We start from the raw sequence: 21,056 nt of genomic DNA on the forward strand, positions 1-21,056 counted from the left end.
TACGTAGATGACAAGAGAGCCAGGTGACCTTCCTGTTCGTTAGAGAGGATGTTTCCAGGAACCCACACAGAAGACCAAACCAGCCACAGTATTCTTGGAGACCAAGTCCAATGGCTAGCAGGTTCCCTCTTTTTAACCCTGTGAGGGTTAAGAGAGACAAGGAAGTTGTAGATGCTGACAGCGGTTGGCACATGACATTCAGGAAAGAAGTACTTTTGTTACACCAAAGCACAAGTGAAGTAGCGGGCACTGCGGCAGAGGCTGCAGTGAGCTACCCAGAAGACCCAGCGATTTCCCCAAGTCAAATAGTTTCCCACTTAAAGAAGACACGATCTAGGACTTAACAATGACTAGCTTAATAGATTGGCTGACTCTCTACCAGGACTACTGTAGCTGGTGACTATTATGACATGGTTACTGAATGTTTTAAGAGTGTACTGAAAATGTGTTACTCAAGGGAAAGATTCTTTCAGATTATTATCTCCCCCCCACCCCCCCACCCCCTGGAGCTGAGGACCAGATTATTATTTGATGCCAATGCATCTGGCCATTCAAGAGCTCTGATGGAAATACATAACAAGATTAATAGCATGTTGACAAAAACTAACACAATATGCATTCTGCAGTCATGGGTCAAAAGCTAATTTCAACTTTTAGGTCCTACTATTTAAGAAACATACTTCATAGGGGCTGGAGAGATAGTCATAAAATGCCTGCTGCTCAAGCATGAAAACTGAGTTAGAGCCTGGGAACTCACCTAGGCACTGGGACTGAGATGCTTAGTTTGTAAATTGCCTGTCATGCGAGCATGAGGACCTGAGCTTGGATCCCTAGGGCACATAAAAGCCAGGTGCCATGGCTGCATCTATAACCACAGTATGCACAGGGAACAACAGAAATAGATCCCTGGAGCTCAGTGGCCAGCAAAATCTGCCTAGTTGTCAACTCCAGGTTCAGTGAGAGACCCCGTTTCAAAAAACAAGGTGGAAAGTAATAGAAGAAGATGGCTGGCAGTGTTTCTGGTCTCGACACGTGCATCATTCAAACACGTATGTCTGTACACACATAAGAACTTTAGAGAAACATCATAGACTCTCAAAAATAAAACTGCCAAGTGGGCATGCTTACAATCCCAGTGTTGGGGTATTCAGGAAAGGGGAACCCTGGAGTCAACCAGCCTAACTGGTGAGCTCCAGTTCCATAAGAGACACTGTCCTCAAAATGAAGGTGCATGGGACTTGAGAAGCAAGACCCAAAGTTGATAAATAACATGATGCATGTAGCCTATTTACCCCGCACACAAATAAGAAACTACATTTCATGGACAACAGTGATCCTTCTGAAAGACAAAGTCAACTGACTGCCTTCTGGAAAGGACCCACACTTCAGGTGCTGCTAAAACGCCTGTGATCAATGGGAAGAGGTCAAGACAGCAACAGTTACAAGAGTTTGGGCTTCAGTGAGCCTCAAGAGCTTTCTGACTGTGACCTCATTCCCCTTCAAAGGCTGAGAAGCTGTCTCATACAGATCAGAGAAAAGATGGTTTCTTGAGATAGATCTCCTGCTGACCCAGGTCTTACCAATGGTGTGGATGGACAACAAGAGGTTGAAACTTGAACTGGTGATTAGACAGCAGCAGGGGAGGAGAGCTCTGACTCCTAATGTAAAAATTCTGTGAGTAAATAAACAGCAGCACATGCTTTGTAAAACAAAGAAAAAAGACACTAGTGTCTTATTCTTGGGCACTGCACACCCATCCCAACCTTTAGCACCCCAAGTCACTCACTTTGCTGTGATACCTGCTTTATTGGGGTGGTCTAGACCCACACCTGCCATATCTTGGGGGTGTGCCTTTGTTCTGTACCCAGAAGAGAAATCAACATTTTGAGTTTCAATAATCTCAATGATTCAACTAATCATGCTGTATATTTATGTATGGAAAACTGAGGACTTCCCCCTGCCCCCACTTAAAATTTTCAAGGTAGGTTAAAGGAAAAAAACCTGGATAGGCTGAGTTCTTGCTCAGCGTTTGTCCGAGGAAGATCCTGACAGGCTTCATCCCATTAGCAAGTGGCCCTCAACACTGGGTAGGGTGCAAACGCTGAGACCCACCTATGTCTTCTAATGTCATCTCTGTAGAGGAGGTATAACGGCCGAAGACAAGACAGTGATCAAGAAAGAAGAAACTGCACTAGAGGTCACAGGGAGAAGAAATGGAAAGTACAGTAGTTTACATTCACAGTGTATGGAAGGACCCCAGGGAATGACAAGAAAACACCAAGACTCTAAGAACTACCTGCCTGAGGATGGAAATACTGTGCCCAAAGGCACTGGCTCACAACAGCAGCTTTGGTTTATAAGTAAGTTTAGCAGAAATGGAATTTCAATGCTGGTTTGTCAGGCTACCAAACTCTTGTATCTGCCAACTATAGCCTGCTGCCAGTGCAATCCCACTTCATTTGATTTTTGTGGAGCACTAGGCTTTGATCCAGGACTTTGTATACTAGGCATGCACTCTATAGCTGACCTACATGCTCAGCCCTCCTTACTACCAGCTGTAAAGAAGCAAGAACAGGAACCTGGGGAACACACCTTGGAGGCCACCTCTACCAAGACCAGCGACTAGAGGGCCAGGGCTAACTCCAGGTGAGACTGTAGTCAGGATGAGCAGAGGTTAGACACTGGACAGCTCTTACATGCCAGCTGTAGTGTTATGAAAGAAAATGTCAAGTTTTTAAGAAAACAAAAAACAAAAACAAAAAACACATTTAAGTCTCTGCTCTAAAACCAACAACATTCCTGAGGAATTAAGGGAAACCTTTGATGTTTACTTGATTTTTCTGAAATGAATTAGGATATTAGAAAACATCTAAATTAAAATGCAAAGTATTAGTAGTTCATGATAGGTACATAATATCTGCTTGACAAAATATGCATGTGACTTACCTTCCTCTCCCTAAACCAGGAGAGGATTCAAGACTACTTGGCTCCACACGCCCAGTTCCAATCTCTCTCTTGGCATAAGCTGAAGGGTTCTGTATTCGTGTTCTAGTTTGCCCTGCTTGCCTCGTCTGTGGGCTCCGGACGCCATTAATTAATCGATCTGCAGTGAAGTTAAATATTGAAGGACTTTCTAGCAGCCCGGGCCCTCTCTCTGTACTAGGAATCGCATGGCGCAGATGAGACTTACTAGGATTCCTGCAAATGAGATGTTTGTATACGCTGAGTTATAACACGATCAAGGAGTATAGAATGAGCATGCTAATGTGAAATGTGTCAAGATCTGCTCCTACTTAATGAACACATTGCAAAAGTTGCCCCCAAAGGCTTCTCTGAAGAGAATCTCTTCCTTACTCCTGGCAGCCAGCTTTGGGGTGTAGTCTTTATATAGATTACAGTTTTAAGTTTCATCTCTGATGAGCATTCTTAGTGGATACACAGATCTCTCAGTACAGATAACCTGGGACAGTGAAAATGAAGCTCGTGAGCATCGAAACACCATTGGAAACTTGCCTGCTTCTAGGAGGATACTGTCTGAGTGATGTCAGAGGAGACGCTGCAGGTTTGAAGGTCGGAGATGTAAACCCATTTATAAATCCAGTACTTGGAAATGGAGTTACCTGGATTCATTAACAGAAAACAAGTATGTAAAACATGAGACATGAGACAATTCAACTGGATTTACAATTGTATCTTGGGTAAACCAGATAATGTCTTCCTCTTGCCAGAGGTGTGAACTCCATGTTATACTTAAAAATAACTGCAGGGTAAGGAAAAGCTTACAAGATTATTACTAAAGGTATGTCTACTGAGCATTCAAACCATGGCTAGTGCTAAGAACTTTCTCCCTATCATCTTAGCTAATCCTCGAGAACACCAAGAGGACAGAACCTGGCCCCAGATGGCATGGGAATCCTGAATATAGGCATTGCCTGATGACGCTTAAAGTTAAGTTACTACTACTAGTATAACTACCTTCAGTCTGGCAAGAAGTGGGTGATCCTTTATTCTGAATAACCTTAACTAATTTCAAAGTGCCCAATTTTAGGAATTCTCATACACTTATTGCTCTTAACCATGCCTATGTCACCCTCACAGCCTTTGGCAGAGATTTCTCTCTCTCTCTCTCCTCTCTCGTTTACTTTCATACAAGACTCGCTGTAAACAGCATCCTATTTTTTAGACTACAAAAATTTTTCCAAGTACTTTAAAGTGGTACAGAACATTCAAAATATAAAGTTTAGAAGAAAATTAGAACAGCCCATAATGACCTTAAAATATGAGCTAAATGTACTTTTAAAAAAGTTTAGCCGGGCAGTGGTGGCGCACGCCTTTAATCCCAGCACTCGGGAGGCAGAGGCAGGCGGATCTCTGTGAGTTCAAGGCCAGCCTGGGCTACAGAGTGAGATCCAGGAAAGGCACAAAGCTACACAGAGAAACCCTGTCTCAAAAAAAAGTTTAAAAGCTTAAGTAGGATTTTAATTACCACTCAATGGTTTTTAAAATCTTGGTACAACTCAGTGAGGAGGGCTCCGTGGCCCCAGTGCATAGATCTCACCACTGGAGTTTAACACTTGGATGCCAGAAGAATCCTCCTGAGAGCTGTCCTCTGTTCTCTGACCTATGCACACCTCTGACCTGTCCTGGCATGTGTGCAGCTTGCACATGTGGTACATACACACACTTTAAAAAAAAAAAAAAAAGTGTTTCCAGGTGGTAGTGTTTGAATGCTTTTAATCCCAGCACTTGGGAGCCAGAGGCACACAGATCTATGAGTTCGAGGCCAGCCTGCTCTACATGTTGAAACAATTATTTAAAAAGATGGCCCAGGGGTATACGCACTTGCTACACAGCCTGATGACCAGAGTTCGATCCCTGGAACCCACATAAGGGTGGAAAGAGAGAACGGATCCACATTCTTGCTGTTGCATATGGGCACAAAATAATAATAACAATAATAATTACAAGATGGAAGGGTAAGATCACTAATTTTCTGGCCTCTGGAGCATATGGTTTCAAATATTCTCTAAATAAATGACATTACTTTCAAGGCACTTAGTTGCCTGGGGCCTTCCAGCCCCTACCTTGACTTTTCACTTAACTGAAAGAGTACAGGTTCCTGCACAGCTGAACAACTGGAAAGGGACAGGGAGGAGAACTCAAGCAGTTCTCTTTAGCATTAGCTGGAAGCTCTAATTTCAAGTGGGTATTAGAGCTGGCATTCCATTCCCTGACTACAAAGTGAAGCGACAAAAGGAAACACTGAAAAGATCCTTGACAAACTCTACAGTCCACAAAAATTACACTGCTTAAAAAATCTTTCCCAGGGGCTGGAGAGATGGCTCAGAGGTTAAGAGCAAGGACAGCTCTTCTAGAGGTCCTGAGTTCATTTCCCAGCAACCACATGGTGGCTCACAACCATCTATAATGAGATCTGGTACCCTCCTCTGGTGTGAAGGCATGAATGCAGGCAGAACACTGTATACATCTTTAAAAAAAAATCTTTCCCAATTATAAGACAGGCAGGGGATTAAAATTTCAAATATTTGAAGAAATCTAAAATTAAAGCCAACCTCAAACCATCCAGCTAATAAATGGGCTGATGAACTGGACACTCAGTTCTGAGAGGAGACACAGATGGCCAGTAAATGCTTAATTAAGACCACCCAGCAGCCTCAGCCACAGGGAAATTGCAAAAACTGGGCTTCTCTCGGTCCCTGGTCAGAAGGGCTACCACCAAGACAAGTGCTGTGAGGATAGGAGGAAAGAGGAGGCTCTAATTAACTGCTAGTGGAAAGACAGATGAAATCAGCCTGGAGGTCTCTCAAAAAAACTAAAAACAGAAGTACCACATGATCCAGCTTATCACTCTTGGATATTGCACATCCATGTTTATTGTTGCTCTATTCATAACAGCCAGAAATGGAACTATCCTATTAAATGAAGCAAGCCAAACTTAGAAAGCTAAAAACTGTGTTTTCTTTAATATTTTGAAATCTGGATTTGGGGTGGGTAGTAAATAGGTGCAGGGAAAAGAGACCATGAAACTAGAAGGGAGCTCATGAGAGGAGGAAGGGCTTTAGAAGGAAAAGGAGTCTTAACATGCTAACACAGAGCAGGTGAGATGATCTGAGGAAGGAAGAGAACCAGCTACAGGCAGAAAGAGGTGGTGATGGTGGTGCAGTGGAGAAGAGGGATTAATGAGAACACAGTATAATAATATACATGCACCAAAATGCAATATAAAACCCATTACACCTTGTTGGCTAACTTAAAAATTAAGGCAAAAAATACAACACACTAGAAAAGTCACTTAATTCAAATCAAAGCTTTGGAAACTTAGATTTAAAATTTAAAATTTAAAATCAGCCAGGTGTGGTTGCCCACACCTTTAATCCCAGCAGAGGCCTGTGGATCTCCGAGTTTAAGGCCAGCCTGGTTTACAGAGTAAGTGCCAAGACAACCAAGGCTACACAGAGAAACCCTGTCTCAAAAAAAACAAACAAAAGTGGCAAGACCAAAAGATTAGTTTAAATTCGTAATTTTATGTAATGCATATCTCAGAAAAGGGCCTGGATGGGAGGGCCTGAATGTAAACCACAGGCAGTGGCTGACCTAAGATTCTAAAAGAGGCATCTAGTGACGGAGGGTGACAGAGTTACCCACTGCAGCTTCGTGTGGGGAAGAGCACTACCAAGAGGAGGTTCATGGACAGAGTTCCTCTACAGATCTCTTCTGATGCTTCTGGGAAGAACACTACAGCCAAGAGTCTGTGTTCATAGAAAGTACACTATTTTTAAAAAGCATGATTCCATCCCATTAGAATTCACTCAAAGTGACAGGTGTCTCGTTTCCTTCTCCTATCAGCTTGTATACCTGTGCAACATAAAGGGCTTCACTGTGCATTCTCATCCATGTACACATTGTACTCAGTCATATCCACCTTACCTTCCTTCACCTCTTCTTCCCCTCCTTCCCACACTGGTCCCTCCCTCCAAACTAGAATTCCTTCCATTTTCATGTCTTTAAAGAAAAAAAGACCTTTATATCCCACATATATGAGAGAAAAACACATGGCATTTGTCTGAGTCTAGCATTATTTTGCTTAATGTGATGATCCATCATTTTCCTGCAAATAATGTGACTTTGTTCTTCTTTATGTCTGAATAATATTCCATTGTGTGTATATCTATATCTATATCTATATCTATATCTATATCTATATCTATATCTATATCTATTACACACACCCTTCACCTACTCACTCACCGACAGGCACCTAAGGGGAATCTCAAACCTGGCCACTGTGTATCGTGCTACAATGAAGATAAATGTGTGGATATCTCTGTCTGTAGATTTTTATTCCACTGGATGTATGCACCAGTGTTATAACTAGATTCTATGACAGTTCAACATTCATTCATTCATTCATTTATTTATTTTTTGCAGAATCTACATACTGATTTCCATAGTAGCTAAACTAATTTTCATCCCCAGCAACCATGTACAAGGAATCCTTTTTCTCTGCACCCTCACCAGTATGTCAGCATGCCATTTATCTCCTTTATGATAGATGGAATCTCAATGTAAGTTTTTACTTGCATTTATTTCATGGTTAAGAAAGTTGAGGGGAAAAAAAAAAAGAAGAAAAAAATGCTGGACGGTGTGGTGCACGCCTTTAATCCCAGCACTCAGGAGGCAGAGACAGGTGGATCTCTGTAAGTTCGAGGCCAGCCTGGACTACATACAGAGTGAGTTCCAGGAAAGGCGCAAAGCTACACAGAGAAACCCTGTCTCAAAAACCAAAAGAAAGAAAGAAAGTTGAGCAATTTTTCATTTATATATAAATTGGTCATATGTTGTATTTCTTCTTAAAATTTTTACTATTATGAGAGATATAATCTATAATTGGGGGGTATATGTGCCCCAGCACACATATGAAGGTCATAGAGATCGTAAAGTCCAGTTATCTCTTTCTAAATGACACGCATTTTGAAGCTCAGACTTTTGCTGCCCTCCCGGCTTGTGCAAGTGCTGAAACCCATCACTGGCCCATTGGCTCTGCTTTCACAGCGGTCTGTCTGAATGACTGGCCACTTCCATATTGTTCTTCTGCTGTTGAATTTTTTAGTTCCTTGTGTATTTAGGTATTAAGCCTTTGCTTAATGGTAAAGATTTTCTTCCAGTACAGGCTGTCTCTACCATGACAATTGCTTCTTTGCTGTGTAGCTTTTAAATGTGACAGAATACTGTTTGTCCAGTCTTGCTGTTGTGTCCTGAGTCACTGGAGTCCTCCTTACACAGTCTTTACCTATGTCTCCCTGGATTTTCCTCTGGCCAGTTCAAAGTTTTGGAGATAGACATAATTTTGAAATTTAGCTATTGATATAGCAAGCATTTTTTATTGCAGTGGTTCTAGAAGTGGGGAAGCAGGAGGGAGTGTTATGGGCCTCACTGAGAAACTCCTTTCTAACTCTGCTTATCCTGCACATGCCTAGAGAGTGACCTTTAAAAATGGAGTATGCTCTCATTTCTTAACTCAAACATTCTAGATTATTTTCTACATGATCCAGGTCAAAGTCCATATGTCTAGGGACTCTCAAGAGGGCAACTTACCACCCCTGTCCCCAGCCATCTGCTCTACTCAGAAATAAAAGTTCATCTGTAGTGACCTGGGTGCTTTTGCGCATACAATCTATCCACAGAGCTTCCTTTCTTTGACCTTCTCATAAGTTCACAAGAAAACCCAATAAAGGAACAACAAAAATAGCTCACCAATCCTTGCTGTTAAGTTTAATGATACTTTCTATTTGTACCTATTTTTGCAGTAACAGCTCCTGGGCATACTCATTTTTTCCACAGACATTTATCTTCATATTTCAGTATCTAACAGGACCCACATTTCCAAGTCTGAACAACTCTGTCTCAAGTTCCCTCTTTTCATACCTCCACTGCTTGCCTGCCAGTGAGTGGTATTGTCTCTACATTGACAGGTGGCTAGCACCCAGACACATGATCCTGAGCACCCTCTACTTGTTCTCTGACCTGGTCCATAGCCACATCCTGGACACGAACTCTTTCAAAGTTAATACCTTTATTTCTGCATTCTGTCCACTATCTTCTATGCATCCTACTCTTTTAGCTTTTATTACATCAAAATCTGTTATATAAACCTACAGACATGAATTAACCCTCCCTTTATAACCTGGAACACAAGGTTGATTTTCTTGTGTCCTACCTCACTAAATCAATGATTCCAAACCAGAAACCCAAGTTCCCTAGCATCCATAGAGCAAAGCTGCGAGAAAAATGACCGCACTCATTACAAACTTAGGATTCAAAACACAGACCTTAACAAAGGCCAAAAATTAACCATGTTACCTAATCCTAAGGTGGGTGTGAGAACCAAAATGGTTTTTTGAGACAGACAGCATGCATCCTGCCTTTCCTAGACTGTGAGGAACCTATTGAAATACCCTTTCTTTAAGATAGACCTCCTCATGTCATGTACCATGTCTGTTCAGGGACACCAGTTAGACTCTATCTGGTAGAGTCTTTAACAGCACCGTGTCTCAGAGAAAGGAAATGCTAGCAGGGGTGGGAGCTGAGGGGAGAGGCAAAGATCACAGCATCCAAGTTTTTCATTGCACAGTACTCTATTTTCATTGCCTAATTAAATTAAAACCTATACCATAACCCCAAGGTATGGATACTAAGCAAACTGTAGGCACATGACTCTCTTATTAGACCAGGATTTTAAACTTTCAAAGTATCTAGTACAGTATCTAAAATGTGAATCTCTGTTATGTAAATTTTAAAAAAACTAAAGAAAAAGGCTTACCAAGGGGTGGATCAAGATAACTATGTGTTGCTGACCACGTCTGAGGGGCAATCAGGCCCATACAGAGGGAACTGCTGCTGGGGACTGTACACTGGAGGTAAGTAAAAGGATGTAGCATAACGTTTTGCTGTGTGTAAAGGTTCATGTCCAGAGGTCTAAATCCATTCTTTGGCAAAAAATGTGTTTATCGCTTATTGCCCTTTGCTTTTATCCTTGCCTGTTTGGAGACATTTAAAGTTCCAATTAATAACATTGAAGAATTGCTGATCACGAGACCATTAATAAAGAAGCCTATAAGCCAAGTGGTCTTGCTTACTTAATTGGCTTTCCTTGAAAAGTTCTGACTTCTTCTCGAAGGTATTGTAAGCCTAGGGGTAAAATCATCCAAAATACCATTTTGGTTAACTTTATAAGTTAACTCACAGCTCAAATAATTATATGTATGGTTGACTACAGCTGACAGGAATCCAAGAGTGATTGATTCCTGATCCTCTTTCAGACACAGATTCCTAAAAATATTCTTATTATGGTACCTGCACCCCCAAATTATTGCAAAATATTTAAAATATAATTTTATAAGTACTAATAAATTACCACATGAGCATCCCCAAGCCAGAAGCTAAGACTCCTGATCTAGAACAAAAAAGGAATACTGCCTCCCTCATATTAATCCCAATTTGAAACTGGGATTATGTAGTGCAGGGAAAGCAGTGATTGAAAGGAAAGAAAAGATTGAAATATTCGAGTCATTATTACTATGTAGCTTCCATGTTTATCTGCAAATTAAATCTTTTAATCAAGCCCCCACTCCACGCAGAAGCTCCTCTATGCTCACCTACCAGATTCACCAGGCAGGCCACAAGGCCACAAAGTACAGTGCTTCTTCCTTCTGGCCTTTCAAGTTTTTGTGTTTTTTCTTCTAACCCTCTGATCTAACATTTCTAAACATTTTTTATACTTGTTAGTATGTTTCCCCTAAATCAGACACCTCTTCCAAGAGCCCAAAAACTTCTCAATACCTTTGAAAGTACCTTGCCACAAAATGGATGCTCCTCACAGGTCAGAGTTAAGTACAAATTTCCCCAATTTTGCAAACAAATTTTTCTCTTTCTCACATGTGAGAAACAGATATGACTTGAGACTGCCTTAACTCAGAGTACACATTACTTTAAGAAGCAATGTGTCATGCTTTCAGTAGTGCTACAGAAATATACCTGTGGGTTCCTCCCAGTCAGTGTTCTCTGCCCTTAACTCAATGTCCTAACTTCTGCTCTGCACTGAATGGTAAAACTACGTACTTCACAGGCTGGGAGAGAAAATGCACTTACCTGCTGTGCATTCAGCTTCTGTTTCAAAGGTAATAAACCAATTATCATTGTAGGCAAATTCACAGTTTATAAATTTTGGGTAAATTATCTCCTTTAAATAGTGCTTCTACTTCCTACAGGAAACAAATAAGTTAGAAATTAGTCCTCACTTATGCTACTTTTTGGTCCTCATCAAATAGGAGGAAAATTTACTCTCATGCTATGCTGCACCTCTAACCTTTCAGAAACACTACAGGGAGCACTCACAGGATCACATGCCACAGACCAAGAAGTCATTACTGACAGCTTTCCCTACTCACAAGGAACTGGAAACTGGAACAGTAGGGGCTGGGATGTGGCTGGCTTGGAAGCATGCTTTGCCTAGCACACAAGAAGCCCTGGGTTTGATTCCCAATACCACATAAACTGAAGATCAGAACAATCAAGCCTAAGGGTCATCCTCAGCTACATAAAGAGTTCAGGGCCATACTGGGATAGAGGAACTCCTTAACAGCAGAGGATAGAGGAGGGGGAGGGGACGAGAAGGGGAGGGAGGCAAGGGGGGGAGGAAGAAAACTGTTTTATCAGCAGGCTGATAAATACACGATTTTATTTTAAAAGATAGTTTGAAAAAACAAAAATACTAGCTGAATTTTTTGTTTCTGGCCAAGGTGAACTAGATTTACAGTCCCAAATAACACAAGTAAAAAGTAAAAAGATAAAACATGTGCTATAAGGTTTTCCAGACACCTGTCATTAGTAGGCTAGGAGAGAGAGCCTTCCCTGAGAGAACATGGAATAGAGTGGGTCAATATAATGCCCCAGGGTTTCCGGGTCACAGGAGTGGGCAAGTCTCCAGAGTTTTGTGGCCGGTTCTCTCTAGGCCACTGGCCAGAAACAAAACTAGAATGGTCAGGTAGAACAAACCCTATAGCCAGCCTCACTGAGCAGCCAGAGTGGGCGAATCCTTAACTCAGAGAACTGCAGGCAAGTGACAAGAGTGTGGCCCATATGAAGGCTGTTCCGAGCCACTTCACAAATGTGCAGAAACCAAACTGGCACCAAATAATTTCTTGCCTGTGTTTTGGAGCTGGGCATCTTACTGTTTGCTCAGAATAGCCTTGGACTCCTGGGCTTAAATAAACCCTTCCTGCTTAGTCTTGAGTAGCTGGGACTACCAAGGATCTTAACTGAATCTCAGAAATATCTATTAGAATTCAAAACTATTCAGTACGCTAGTGAAGTAATAATCACACAGAGACATAGAAAAGGTTGGGCTATAATGAGAAAGATTCAATCAGATTCATCTTAAAATAAAAACAAATGACAGTATTGGTAGACAAGTTACACCAGAATAGTTACTGAATGTCCATTTCAAATGCTCAGAAAGGTAAAAGCTTGAGAATGATAAACTACACAAAGCTATGCCAGAAGACAATCTATAATCAAACTGCTTAAAACCAATGATACAATCTTCTAAGAGCCAGAGAAAAAGAGGTACAATATAGAGGAACAAAGAAAAAAAACTGGCAGAATTTTTTCAGCAGAAACAATGTGGATTAGAAGAGAACAATGTGTTTAAAAATGGGTCACATGGATCCCTAGCTACCCCATGCTGCATGCAGCTGGTGGGCTGCAGGCTGGACATGCCTGAAAGCACTAAAAATAGTAAATATTAGGGCCATCATGGTGGTACATACCTATAATGCCAGCATTTAGGAGGCTGAGGCCGCAGGATCATGAGTCAAAGGCCAGCCTGGACTACATAATGAGACCTCGCCTCTAGAGAACCCAAACTAGACCAATCAATCCCAACCAGAGACAAAAACCCAAACAAACCCCCCAAGCCCAAACAAACAATAACAACAGAAGCAAACAAAACAAACTTGTGAAATGATAAAGATCCACATCATACACCCTACCTCACCCATTACTCTTATTTCTTAAGGAATACATATCTAAACCCATTTCATTTTTTAATTTTCTAACTATTGAAATATATAAACCTTATTATCTTTTTAAATTTAAATATACAGAGCAATCTAAGACCAAAAGGCATGACAGTTATTCTTCCTACAAGTGAGTAACACTGTAATAATTAGTGTGTACATCCTGGGAAAAGGCATTTGTGTATTTTTTTCTCAAATAAGCCCTATCAAAAACAGATAAAATACATATATGAACAGATGCCCCCAATAGAGGAATGACTTACTTCCACAGGGGTGGATTCAGATATTTCACGCAATATTACTATGCACCGGTTTTGGTTTGGCCTTACTTTCTCTCCCTTCTCGTCCACTTGGACTAAAGGTAAAGCTGTGAAGAGGTAAAAAAAAAATGATAAAGCACACATTATATAACACCCCAACAGGATGTCAACACTTATTACCCAACATATATTACATGATACTCTAAGAGAACATAAGCACTCATTAACAAACACACCAGAGAAACTTGGACATAGGGCAAATTATTAAAATGTTCAAAACCAGCCAGGTGTTGGTGGCGCACGCCTTTAATCACAGCACTCAGGAGGCAGAGGCAGGCGGATTTCTGTGACTTCGAGGCCAGCTTGGTCTATAGAGTGAGATCCAGGACAGGCACCAAAACAACACAGAGAAACCCTGTCTCGAAAAAACCAAAAAAAAAGGTTCAAAACCAACACAACTACTGAACTGTTTAAACCCATCTTGTATGTTAAATTTTCAGAAGGAAGGAACATGTAAATCTAAAAGGTCCTGCAAGAACTACCAAATATACACACAATGAGGTGGTAGTTGTAGATCAAACAGATCAAACAGACCAAATACTAAAAGACAGGGCTCATGGTTTTCTCCTTCCTACAGTAAAATTTGACAACTTTCATCAGTGATATTGGGGTGTGATACTAAGAATAACCCACGAGACTTAGTGTAGTAGAGTATAGACAGATAAAGATCGGATGGAATCAAACCCAACTACACTCCCCAAGTCTGTATTCTAAACGGCAATCTGGAAAGTAAACTATTGCCTTGTGAAATGTCATATAATGCTTCAAATTTCTACTGATAATTACGCTTAGCAGTTCTTTAGCTTTTGGTGTAAGGATAAAAAAATGAAAAAAAAATTTTACTTGTGACTAGAAAATCCAATTAAAAGGTTGGCAAAATGGTTCAATCAGGTAAAGGCACTAGTGCTCAAGCCCACTGACTTGAGATCAATCCCCATAACTCATGGAAAATCAATTGCAGATGTTGCCCTGACCTCCATGTGACACCATGGCACCCCCCATCAACACACACAACACACACACACACACACACACACACACACAAACACACACATGATAAATTTTTAAAAGCATCTTTTAAATCCAATTAAGTTCTAAAGGAAGATATCAATCTTTTAATATTACTGTTAAGTCCAATGCACATAAGAAAAATATTCTGAAATGACTGTCTCATCAATGCACAGGGACTGGACAATATAGACAGACAGACAGACACACATACACACACACACACACAAAGGCTGGTTGTTAAGAGAAATGAGACTTTAATTCAGACACAGCAATGTTTAATCATCCAAACGTTTGTAAGCAATATGGGTGTGCTGTCCTGTGTGGCACACTGCACACCACATTCTCTGTGAAGAAGCCACTACAGCTGTACCACATATACATGCGGTTCCAAGGAAGGGAATGGGCAAAAAGCACTCACCTAGAATTTGTAGCTTGAGTAGAGAAAATGAATTTTTATAATGAATAATAGTCTGATTTAAAGGAAACCAACACATCACAGCAAAGTCTGTACAGAAAGCATCCCAAGGCCAGCAAAGGCCTGGGAGGAGCAGTCATCCTTAGCCTCATTGTTGTGATGTTTCACCCATGTACCCATGTGTCAAAACTAACCGGCTACAACCTTCCTTTAAGTACAGCACTTTATGCCAATCACTCCTACAGTAAATTTATTTTCTTTCTTTTAAAAAAATAAACAAGCTGGGTGTTGGTGGTGCACGCCTTTAATCTCAGCACTTTGGGAGGCAGAGCCCAGTGGATCTCTGTGAGTTCAAGGCCCCACCTGGTCTACAAAGTGAGATCTAGGACAGGCAAACAAAACTACACAGAGAAACCCTATCTAGAAAAACAAAACGAAACAAAAAACTAGAAAAGGTGCTGAGGTCCCCAACATCAAGTAGGATACAAATAAACCACAATTTTGATACAAAAGGGAACACTTTACAGAGACTTGTATCCCTGAAGTGCCTGCAGACTTACTATGGAATAGTTAAACATTCATGTTATGTGTTAACTTTCCAAGAAACAGCTTTATTCACAGTAGCTAAGAAAAAATCACAGCGGGGCTAGAGAGATGGCTCAGTGGTTAAGAGCGCTGGCTGCTCTTCCAGAGGTCCTGAGTTCAATTCCCAGCAACCACACATGGTGGCTCACAAACCGTTTATAATGATCTGGTGCCCTCTTCTGGTCTGGAGGCAAAACACTGCATACATAATAAATCTTAAAAAAAAAAAAAAAAAGAAAAAAATCACAGCAATATTTCATCAAAACTTAAGCAACTAGTTGGGAAGAAGCCCATTTAGTAGCTAAACAAATATATTTGACTTCAAAAATGTCATTATTTATTTTAGCTTTCAATAATTTAGCAGCTGTCTTTAAAATAAAATCTCTAATGAAAAGATTCCTTTTCTCTTTCAATTAGCCTATAATCTGCTTGAAGTTTCGATACAGGGGCAGTCAATGCTCCTGTTACAGAGAGCTGGTCAGAAAAGAAAGGAGGCCAGAAAGTATCTCATTCACCCAGAAGTCTTATCTGATGGCTTCTGGTGAAAAGAAGGCCCATAATAAGACAGATAATATGAAGACAACAATCTTTGCACTTCCAATAGTCATCTACTTACATCTTAGCACTTCAACAATCAAATCCACATCAGTACTGAGTTTCTTGATATGGTCAAGGTTAGCTACCGTTGTAATTGGCACATACTGATCACTGTCCATCTGGGATATAAGATACATGTCGCTAGCAAGATTCTCCCTGTTGAAAGAGAAAACTCTTTTAACTAATAGCTCTTTAAAAGAAGTTTCACCAGAGGCATGAATGTGGTGTGGGATAGCTTTGGGGTGAGAGCTAAACTCCATCTGATATTTGCTCACTTGATGTAATCAAAATTAGCCAGTGGAGTAGTTTGTTTAAAATGCAGTTATAGCCAGGCATGATGGTACATGCCTTTAATCTCAGCACTTGGAAGGGCAGGCATAGGTGGATCTCTCTTTTAATTGGAGGCCAGTCTGGTCTACAGAGCAAGTTCCAGGGTAGCCAGAGCTATACAGAGAAACCTTGTCTCAAAACACAAAACAAAGAAAGATACAGTTATGTCTCATTTTTGTTCTGGACAGTATTTGAGTAATTTATTAAAAGTGTACTTTTTTTTTTTTTTTTTACAATAGGAAATACAGCTAAATGAATAAGAAAGCTACAGGAAATATAAAGGCCAGGAGAAAGTCAGTGCCCAAATGCACCATACAGTCTGGATACATGTTAAAGGCACTGCATCGGCTCTGGCTCTAGGCAGCCAGAGCTAACAAGAAGGAAACAGGATCAGCACCATTAGCCAGATCAGAAGGTACACCACTCCACCAGCAATTAGGACAAGATGCGCTGCTTCCTGGCATTTGAGTCAAAGAAAATATTTCCTGCAAATTCTCATGAGAAAGACTGTGTAATATAACACACAAAGTCTCAAAAACACCACAAGACTAAAATACAGTAAGGGGTTTCACAGGCCCTTCTCACAGTGAGTGTCTCTCAGTGAAGGTCAGTCAGAGACTAACTCACTTGAGAGGAAACCGTGTACCCCTTATCGCAGATGGCGACACTTGTAGCTACTGGTGTGTGAGCAGCAGGGAGCTGTGCTTTGCAACTTTGGCACAAGATCTTTCATTTTCACACCATGACATGTGCTAAAACTCAACACTGTACTAAGTTGTGATGAGAGGAAGGAAGGAAGGAGAAGGTCCAGGCACTGACTGTTCCTTCATCTTAAATAGGACCTCTTGTCTTTTTGAGACCTTCATGAGACATGTCCTCAGAGCTGAAGGGGACTTCACTTGTGGCTAGTTACCTACTTCCATACTCAAACCCACCCCATATGTCTACTAACTTAAAAGTTCTACTATATTTTTCAACAACAAAAATGTCATTTAAGGGAAACAAATCCTAAATGTACCTAAATGTGAGCACTATATAAATAAAACAGCCCCTTAAACAGTGTTTTGGCCATTTATCTGAAGGCCCTATGGCAGACTGATTCATGGCATATTGTGCATATGCAAGAATCCATAGTGAAACAGAAGCCTAGATAATCATCACCAAAATGGATCTGAGGCAAACTCTTGGGGATCCCTGGCCTGAGGGTCACCACCAGTTCTTTACAGCACTTTTGATGAATAGACAGATATAAAAATTAGTTATTCATAAACATACTACTATGAAAACCCACATATGTAACCAATAATCAGTGTACTACAAAAGATGTTAGGCATTAGAAAAATTACTAAAAGCCTTACCTAGATAAGCAGAATTCCAATGTTTTTTTAAGTACTTCCCGGGGATCTTCCTGGCTTTCTGGTTGAGACTCATTTCCTCCTATATAGAAGTAATGAACAACTCAGGGAAAAAAAATAGCTTAAAATTTACCAAGCAGGTAATTCAGTACAGCCTTCCAGTGTTTTTGCCTGCATATACACACAATAGTGTGAAAAGTGCTATTTTCCGCCCCCACTAGAAAAAAGTAAACCATGAAAAACAAAACAAAATCACTTCCCCTAAAAAAGTTGAGCAAACAATGATTAAACTTCATTAACGGAGGTTAGCAGTAACTTTGTCAGCACAAAATAGTAGGCACAAGCTTCCTTGGTGTCTTGCCTTACCTCAAAAAGGACTTTTTAGGTAACAGACAAGAACACTGACTGACTCTAAATAACAGTAAAATATAAGGAGAGAATCAGAACAAAGAAAGGATAAACACAGGTGAAACCTATCCACCGCAGAGGGAAACAAAGGAAGTTCGGGGATTGCTGACACACAGGCCTTCTGAACTAGGCTCTATGGGAGAGTTTTCAACTTGCCTTCCAATTCCCAGCTAAAGGGACAAGCTAGAAACCATCTTATTAAAGAGTCCTCAAGAGAAGACACCAAAGAAGTCAGCTTCTCAGACACAAAAGCTCATTCTGCTCCAAAGGAAACAGTTCAGATGTTTGGTGGCAGTGTAGCTTATTTATGTGAATGGGGTCACAGTCATCAGCAGCAGGAGAGGCAGGGCCTCTGGCAGAGTGAAGTCAAGTTTGGGCTGAAGGCTCCTGACGCCCTTAGCACTGAGACATCTTATGAACTAGACTTAATATCACAGAGATGAAAGGCACTGGAAGAGAGTTCCTACGTAAGTCAGCCAAGCAAACACAAAAGACATTGTATTCTAAAAGTCAAGGTTAAAGACCATGAAAAGGCAACGTCAAAGTAGGAGAATTTAGAACAGACAGTTTACAACAGTGTTATACTGAGCTTTTTTCCACAAAATCCATTTTCACTAGCAGAAAGAAACAAATTACACAAACTGCTAAAACAAGCAAGGGACTAAACAAGACCGTGAGACTTGAAAGTGAAGACATGACTCGTCAATCCCTGATCTGGAGACTTGCCCTGGTTATCTCATTTAAACTCACAGTCCATTCTCCACATTGAAGAGATATTTACTTGTTACAGGAACTGTGAATTCAGCCTAAATGAAGCAAGGCCCTGCCTTCAAGAGGCCAACATTCCATTGAGAGAGGCAGACAATGGACAGCTATAAAGGAGCCACTGCCAGCATAATGAGACTGAAGTGACCCAGAGGAAAACAGCCTGGGCAAGGGGCTAGAGCAGCATGGTGCTGCCCCACATGGAAGGTGCCATCTGAACCAATGGAGGGAAATGGAAGTGAAGTTCCAGGCAAAGGTCCTGAGAGGCAAAGTCAACAGACAGTGAGGAGGCTGGCAAAACTGAGGGGTGAAGGAACTCAGGAAAAATAAAGTCAAAGAATGAAGCTTGTGTGAGTCAGACCAAGGAGGCTGCTTGAATTTTAATTTGAATGTGGTTGGGAACCGATTTGGGGGTGACATTTTGGAAAGACCACCGTGGTTGCAAGTGAAGTCACAGCAGTATAATTAGGAGGCTAACACAATCACTGAGGGCAGACCATCATTCAGCACTCAAACCATAGTGTATTGAAGCCAAGTAAGAAAGACAAAAGACCTGCCACTTAGCCCCAGGGCATTCCAACCTTCCTCTCAGAAGCAATAGGAAAGCCAGTGGCTGCAGAGCTGCATCTGGTGGCTCATAATGACTATCACAGATATATATGTGAAGTAGACTGTGGGAGATGGGGGGGGGGCTAGAGTGGGAAGAGAAGGAAATAATTTAGTGGTATGAAGGATTCACCAACTAAAAATGACATAGGGGACTGAGGAGATAGTTTAGTTAGTATGTGCTTGTTGTGTAAGCATATAAGGACTTGAGTTCAACTCCTACACCCACGTAACGAAGCTAAGTGTGATGGTACACATCTGTAATCCCAACATTAGCTGGGAGAGGGGCTGGGGCAGAGACAGGTAGATCCTTGGAGCTTATTAGCCAACTACTCCAGCCTAATCAGTAAGCCCCAGATCCCACTGAGAGACCTGGTATGCCTCCCTGAGGAACTACACTAGGGCTGGCTTCTAGTCATATGTATATACATGTACAACACATGCACACACACATATATTCACATACATGCATTCATTCACACACAGACAAAAGAAAATAGATATTTTCTAAACCAGGGTGGGATATAGCTCATGAGTAAAGTGCTTCCAAGATGTTAGAGACCCAAGGTTCAATCACTAGTATCACAAGGAGCGGGGGAGGGAAGCAAGGGGGAAAAAAACCCAAACAAACCAAAACCCAAAACAGACCTGGCCAGAATAAGATTTTTTTTTTTTTTAAAAGATTTATTTATTATGAATACAGAAGAGGGCGCCAGATCTCACTACAGATGGTTGTGAGCCACCATGTGGGTGCTGGGAATTGAACTCAGGACCTCTGGAAGGGCAGTCAGTGCTCTTAACCTCTAAGCCATCTCTCCAGCCCCAGAATAAGATTTTTAAAGAGCTGGATAAATGCAATTCTCGAACTGTAAGGACAACCATGAGCCTTGAAGAGATTCAGGAGGGACGGATCAGGAGTCTGGGACACTGGGACAGTTAACACAGAACACTGTTCTTTCTGAAGGACTGAGCTGAAGGGACACAGGTGAGCTATGTAAGCACGAGGGAAACCGATCTAGCAGTGCAGGACGATCATGAGCATTCGGCAGGCGGCAGTAGAGACTCCAAATGACTTACTACCAGCAAGATGTAGCTCTAGGGATGGAGATTATTTTCTTTTTAAAAATAACAAACATAAAAAAAATAAAATAAATGAAACATTAATTTCCTAGGTATGTATGAGCCACTCCTCAACCCTAACTACAGAACTGTTAAGAAAATCAATGTGACTTCAGCAGGTAATCAAGGTCAACAACCAGAATGTTAAGTTTCTTTGACTGTCACCAAGTGTATATATACATTTGTCACATGATAAAAATGAGCTTTATCTTTATGGACTTCTCCCTACTCCAAATAGAAACATGGTGACGGGAATTACATCAGAAGACTTTTAAACAGGAGTCTGTATCACAGAACACATAGCTGCTCCTCCTCAAAACTGTTAAGATTACCAAAAACAAAGGAAGTCTGAGAACTGTTAAGAGTGAGGAAAGTAGCATAATGACTAAATGTCAAGGCAAGATTCTGCACAGGTAAAAAGACATTAGGTAAAATGTGTCACACTACT

General features: G+C 41.0%; 1 pseudogene; it reads right to left on the reverse strand.

Moving 5' to 3' along the window:
* LOC114707912 overlaps positions 1–21,056 on the reverse strand; it is an 83,508-nt pseudogene that overhangs the window by 9,781 nt on the left and 52,671 nt on the right.

The sequence above is a fragment of the Peromyscus leucopus genome, unplaced genomic scaffold (assembly GCF_004664715.2).
Source record: "Peromyscus leucopus breed LL Stock unplaced genomic scaffold, UCI_PerLeu_2.1 scaffold_67, whole genome shotgun sequence".
Classification (NCBI taxonomy): Eukaryota; Metazoa; Chordata; class Mammalia; order Rodentia; family Cricetidae; genus Peromyscus; species Peromyscus leucopus.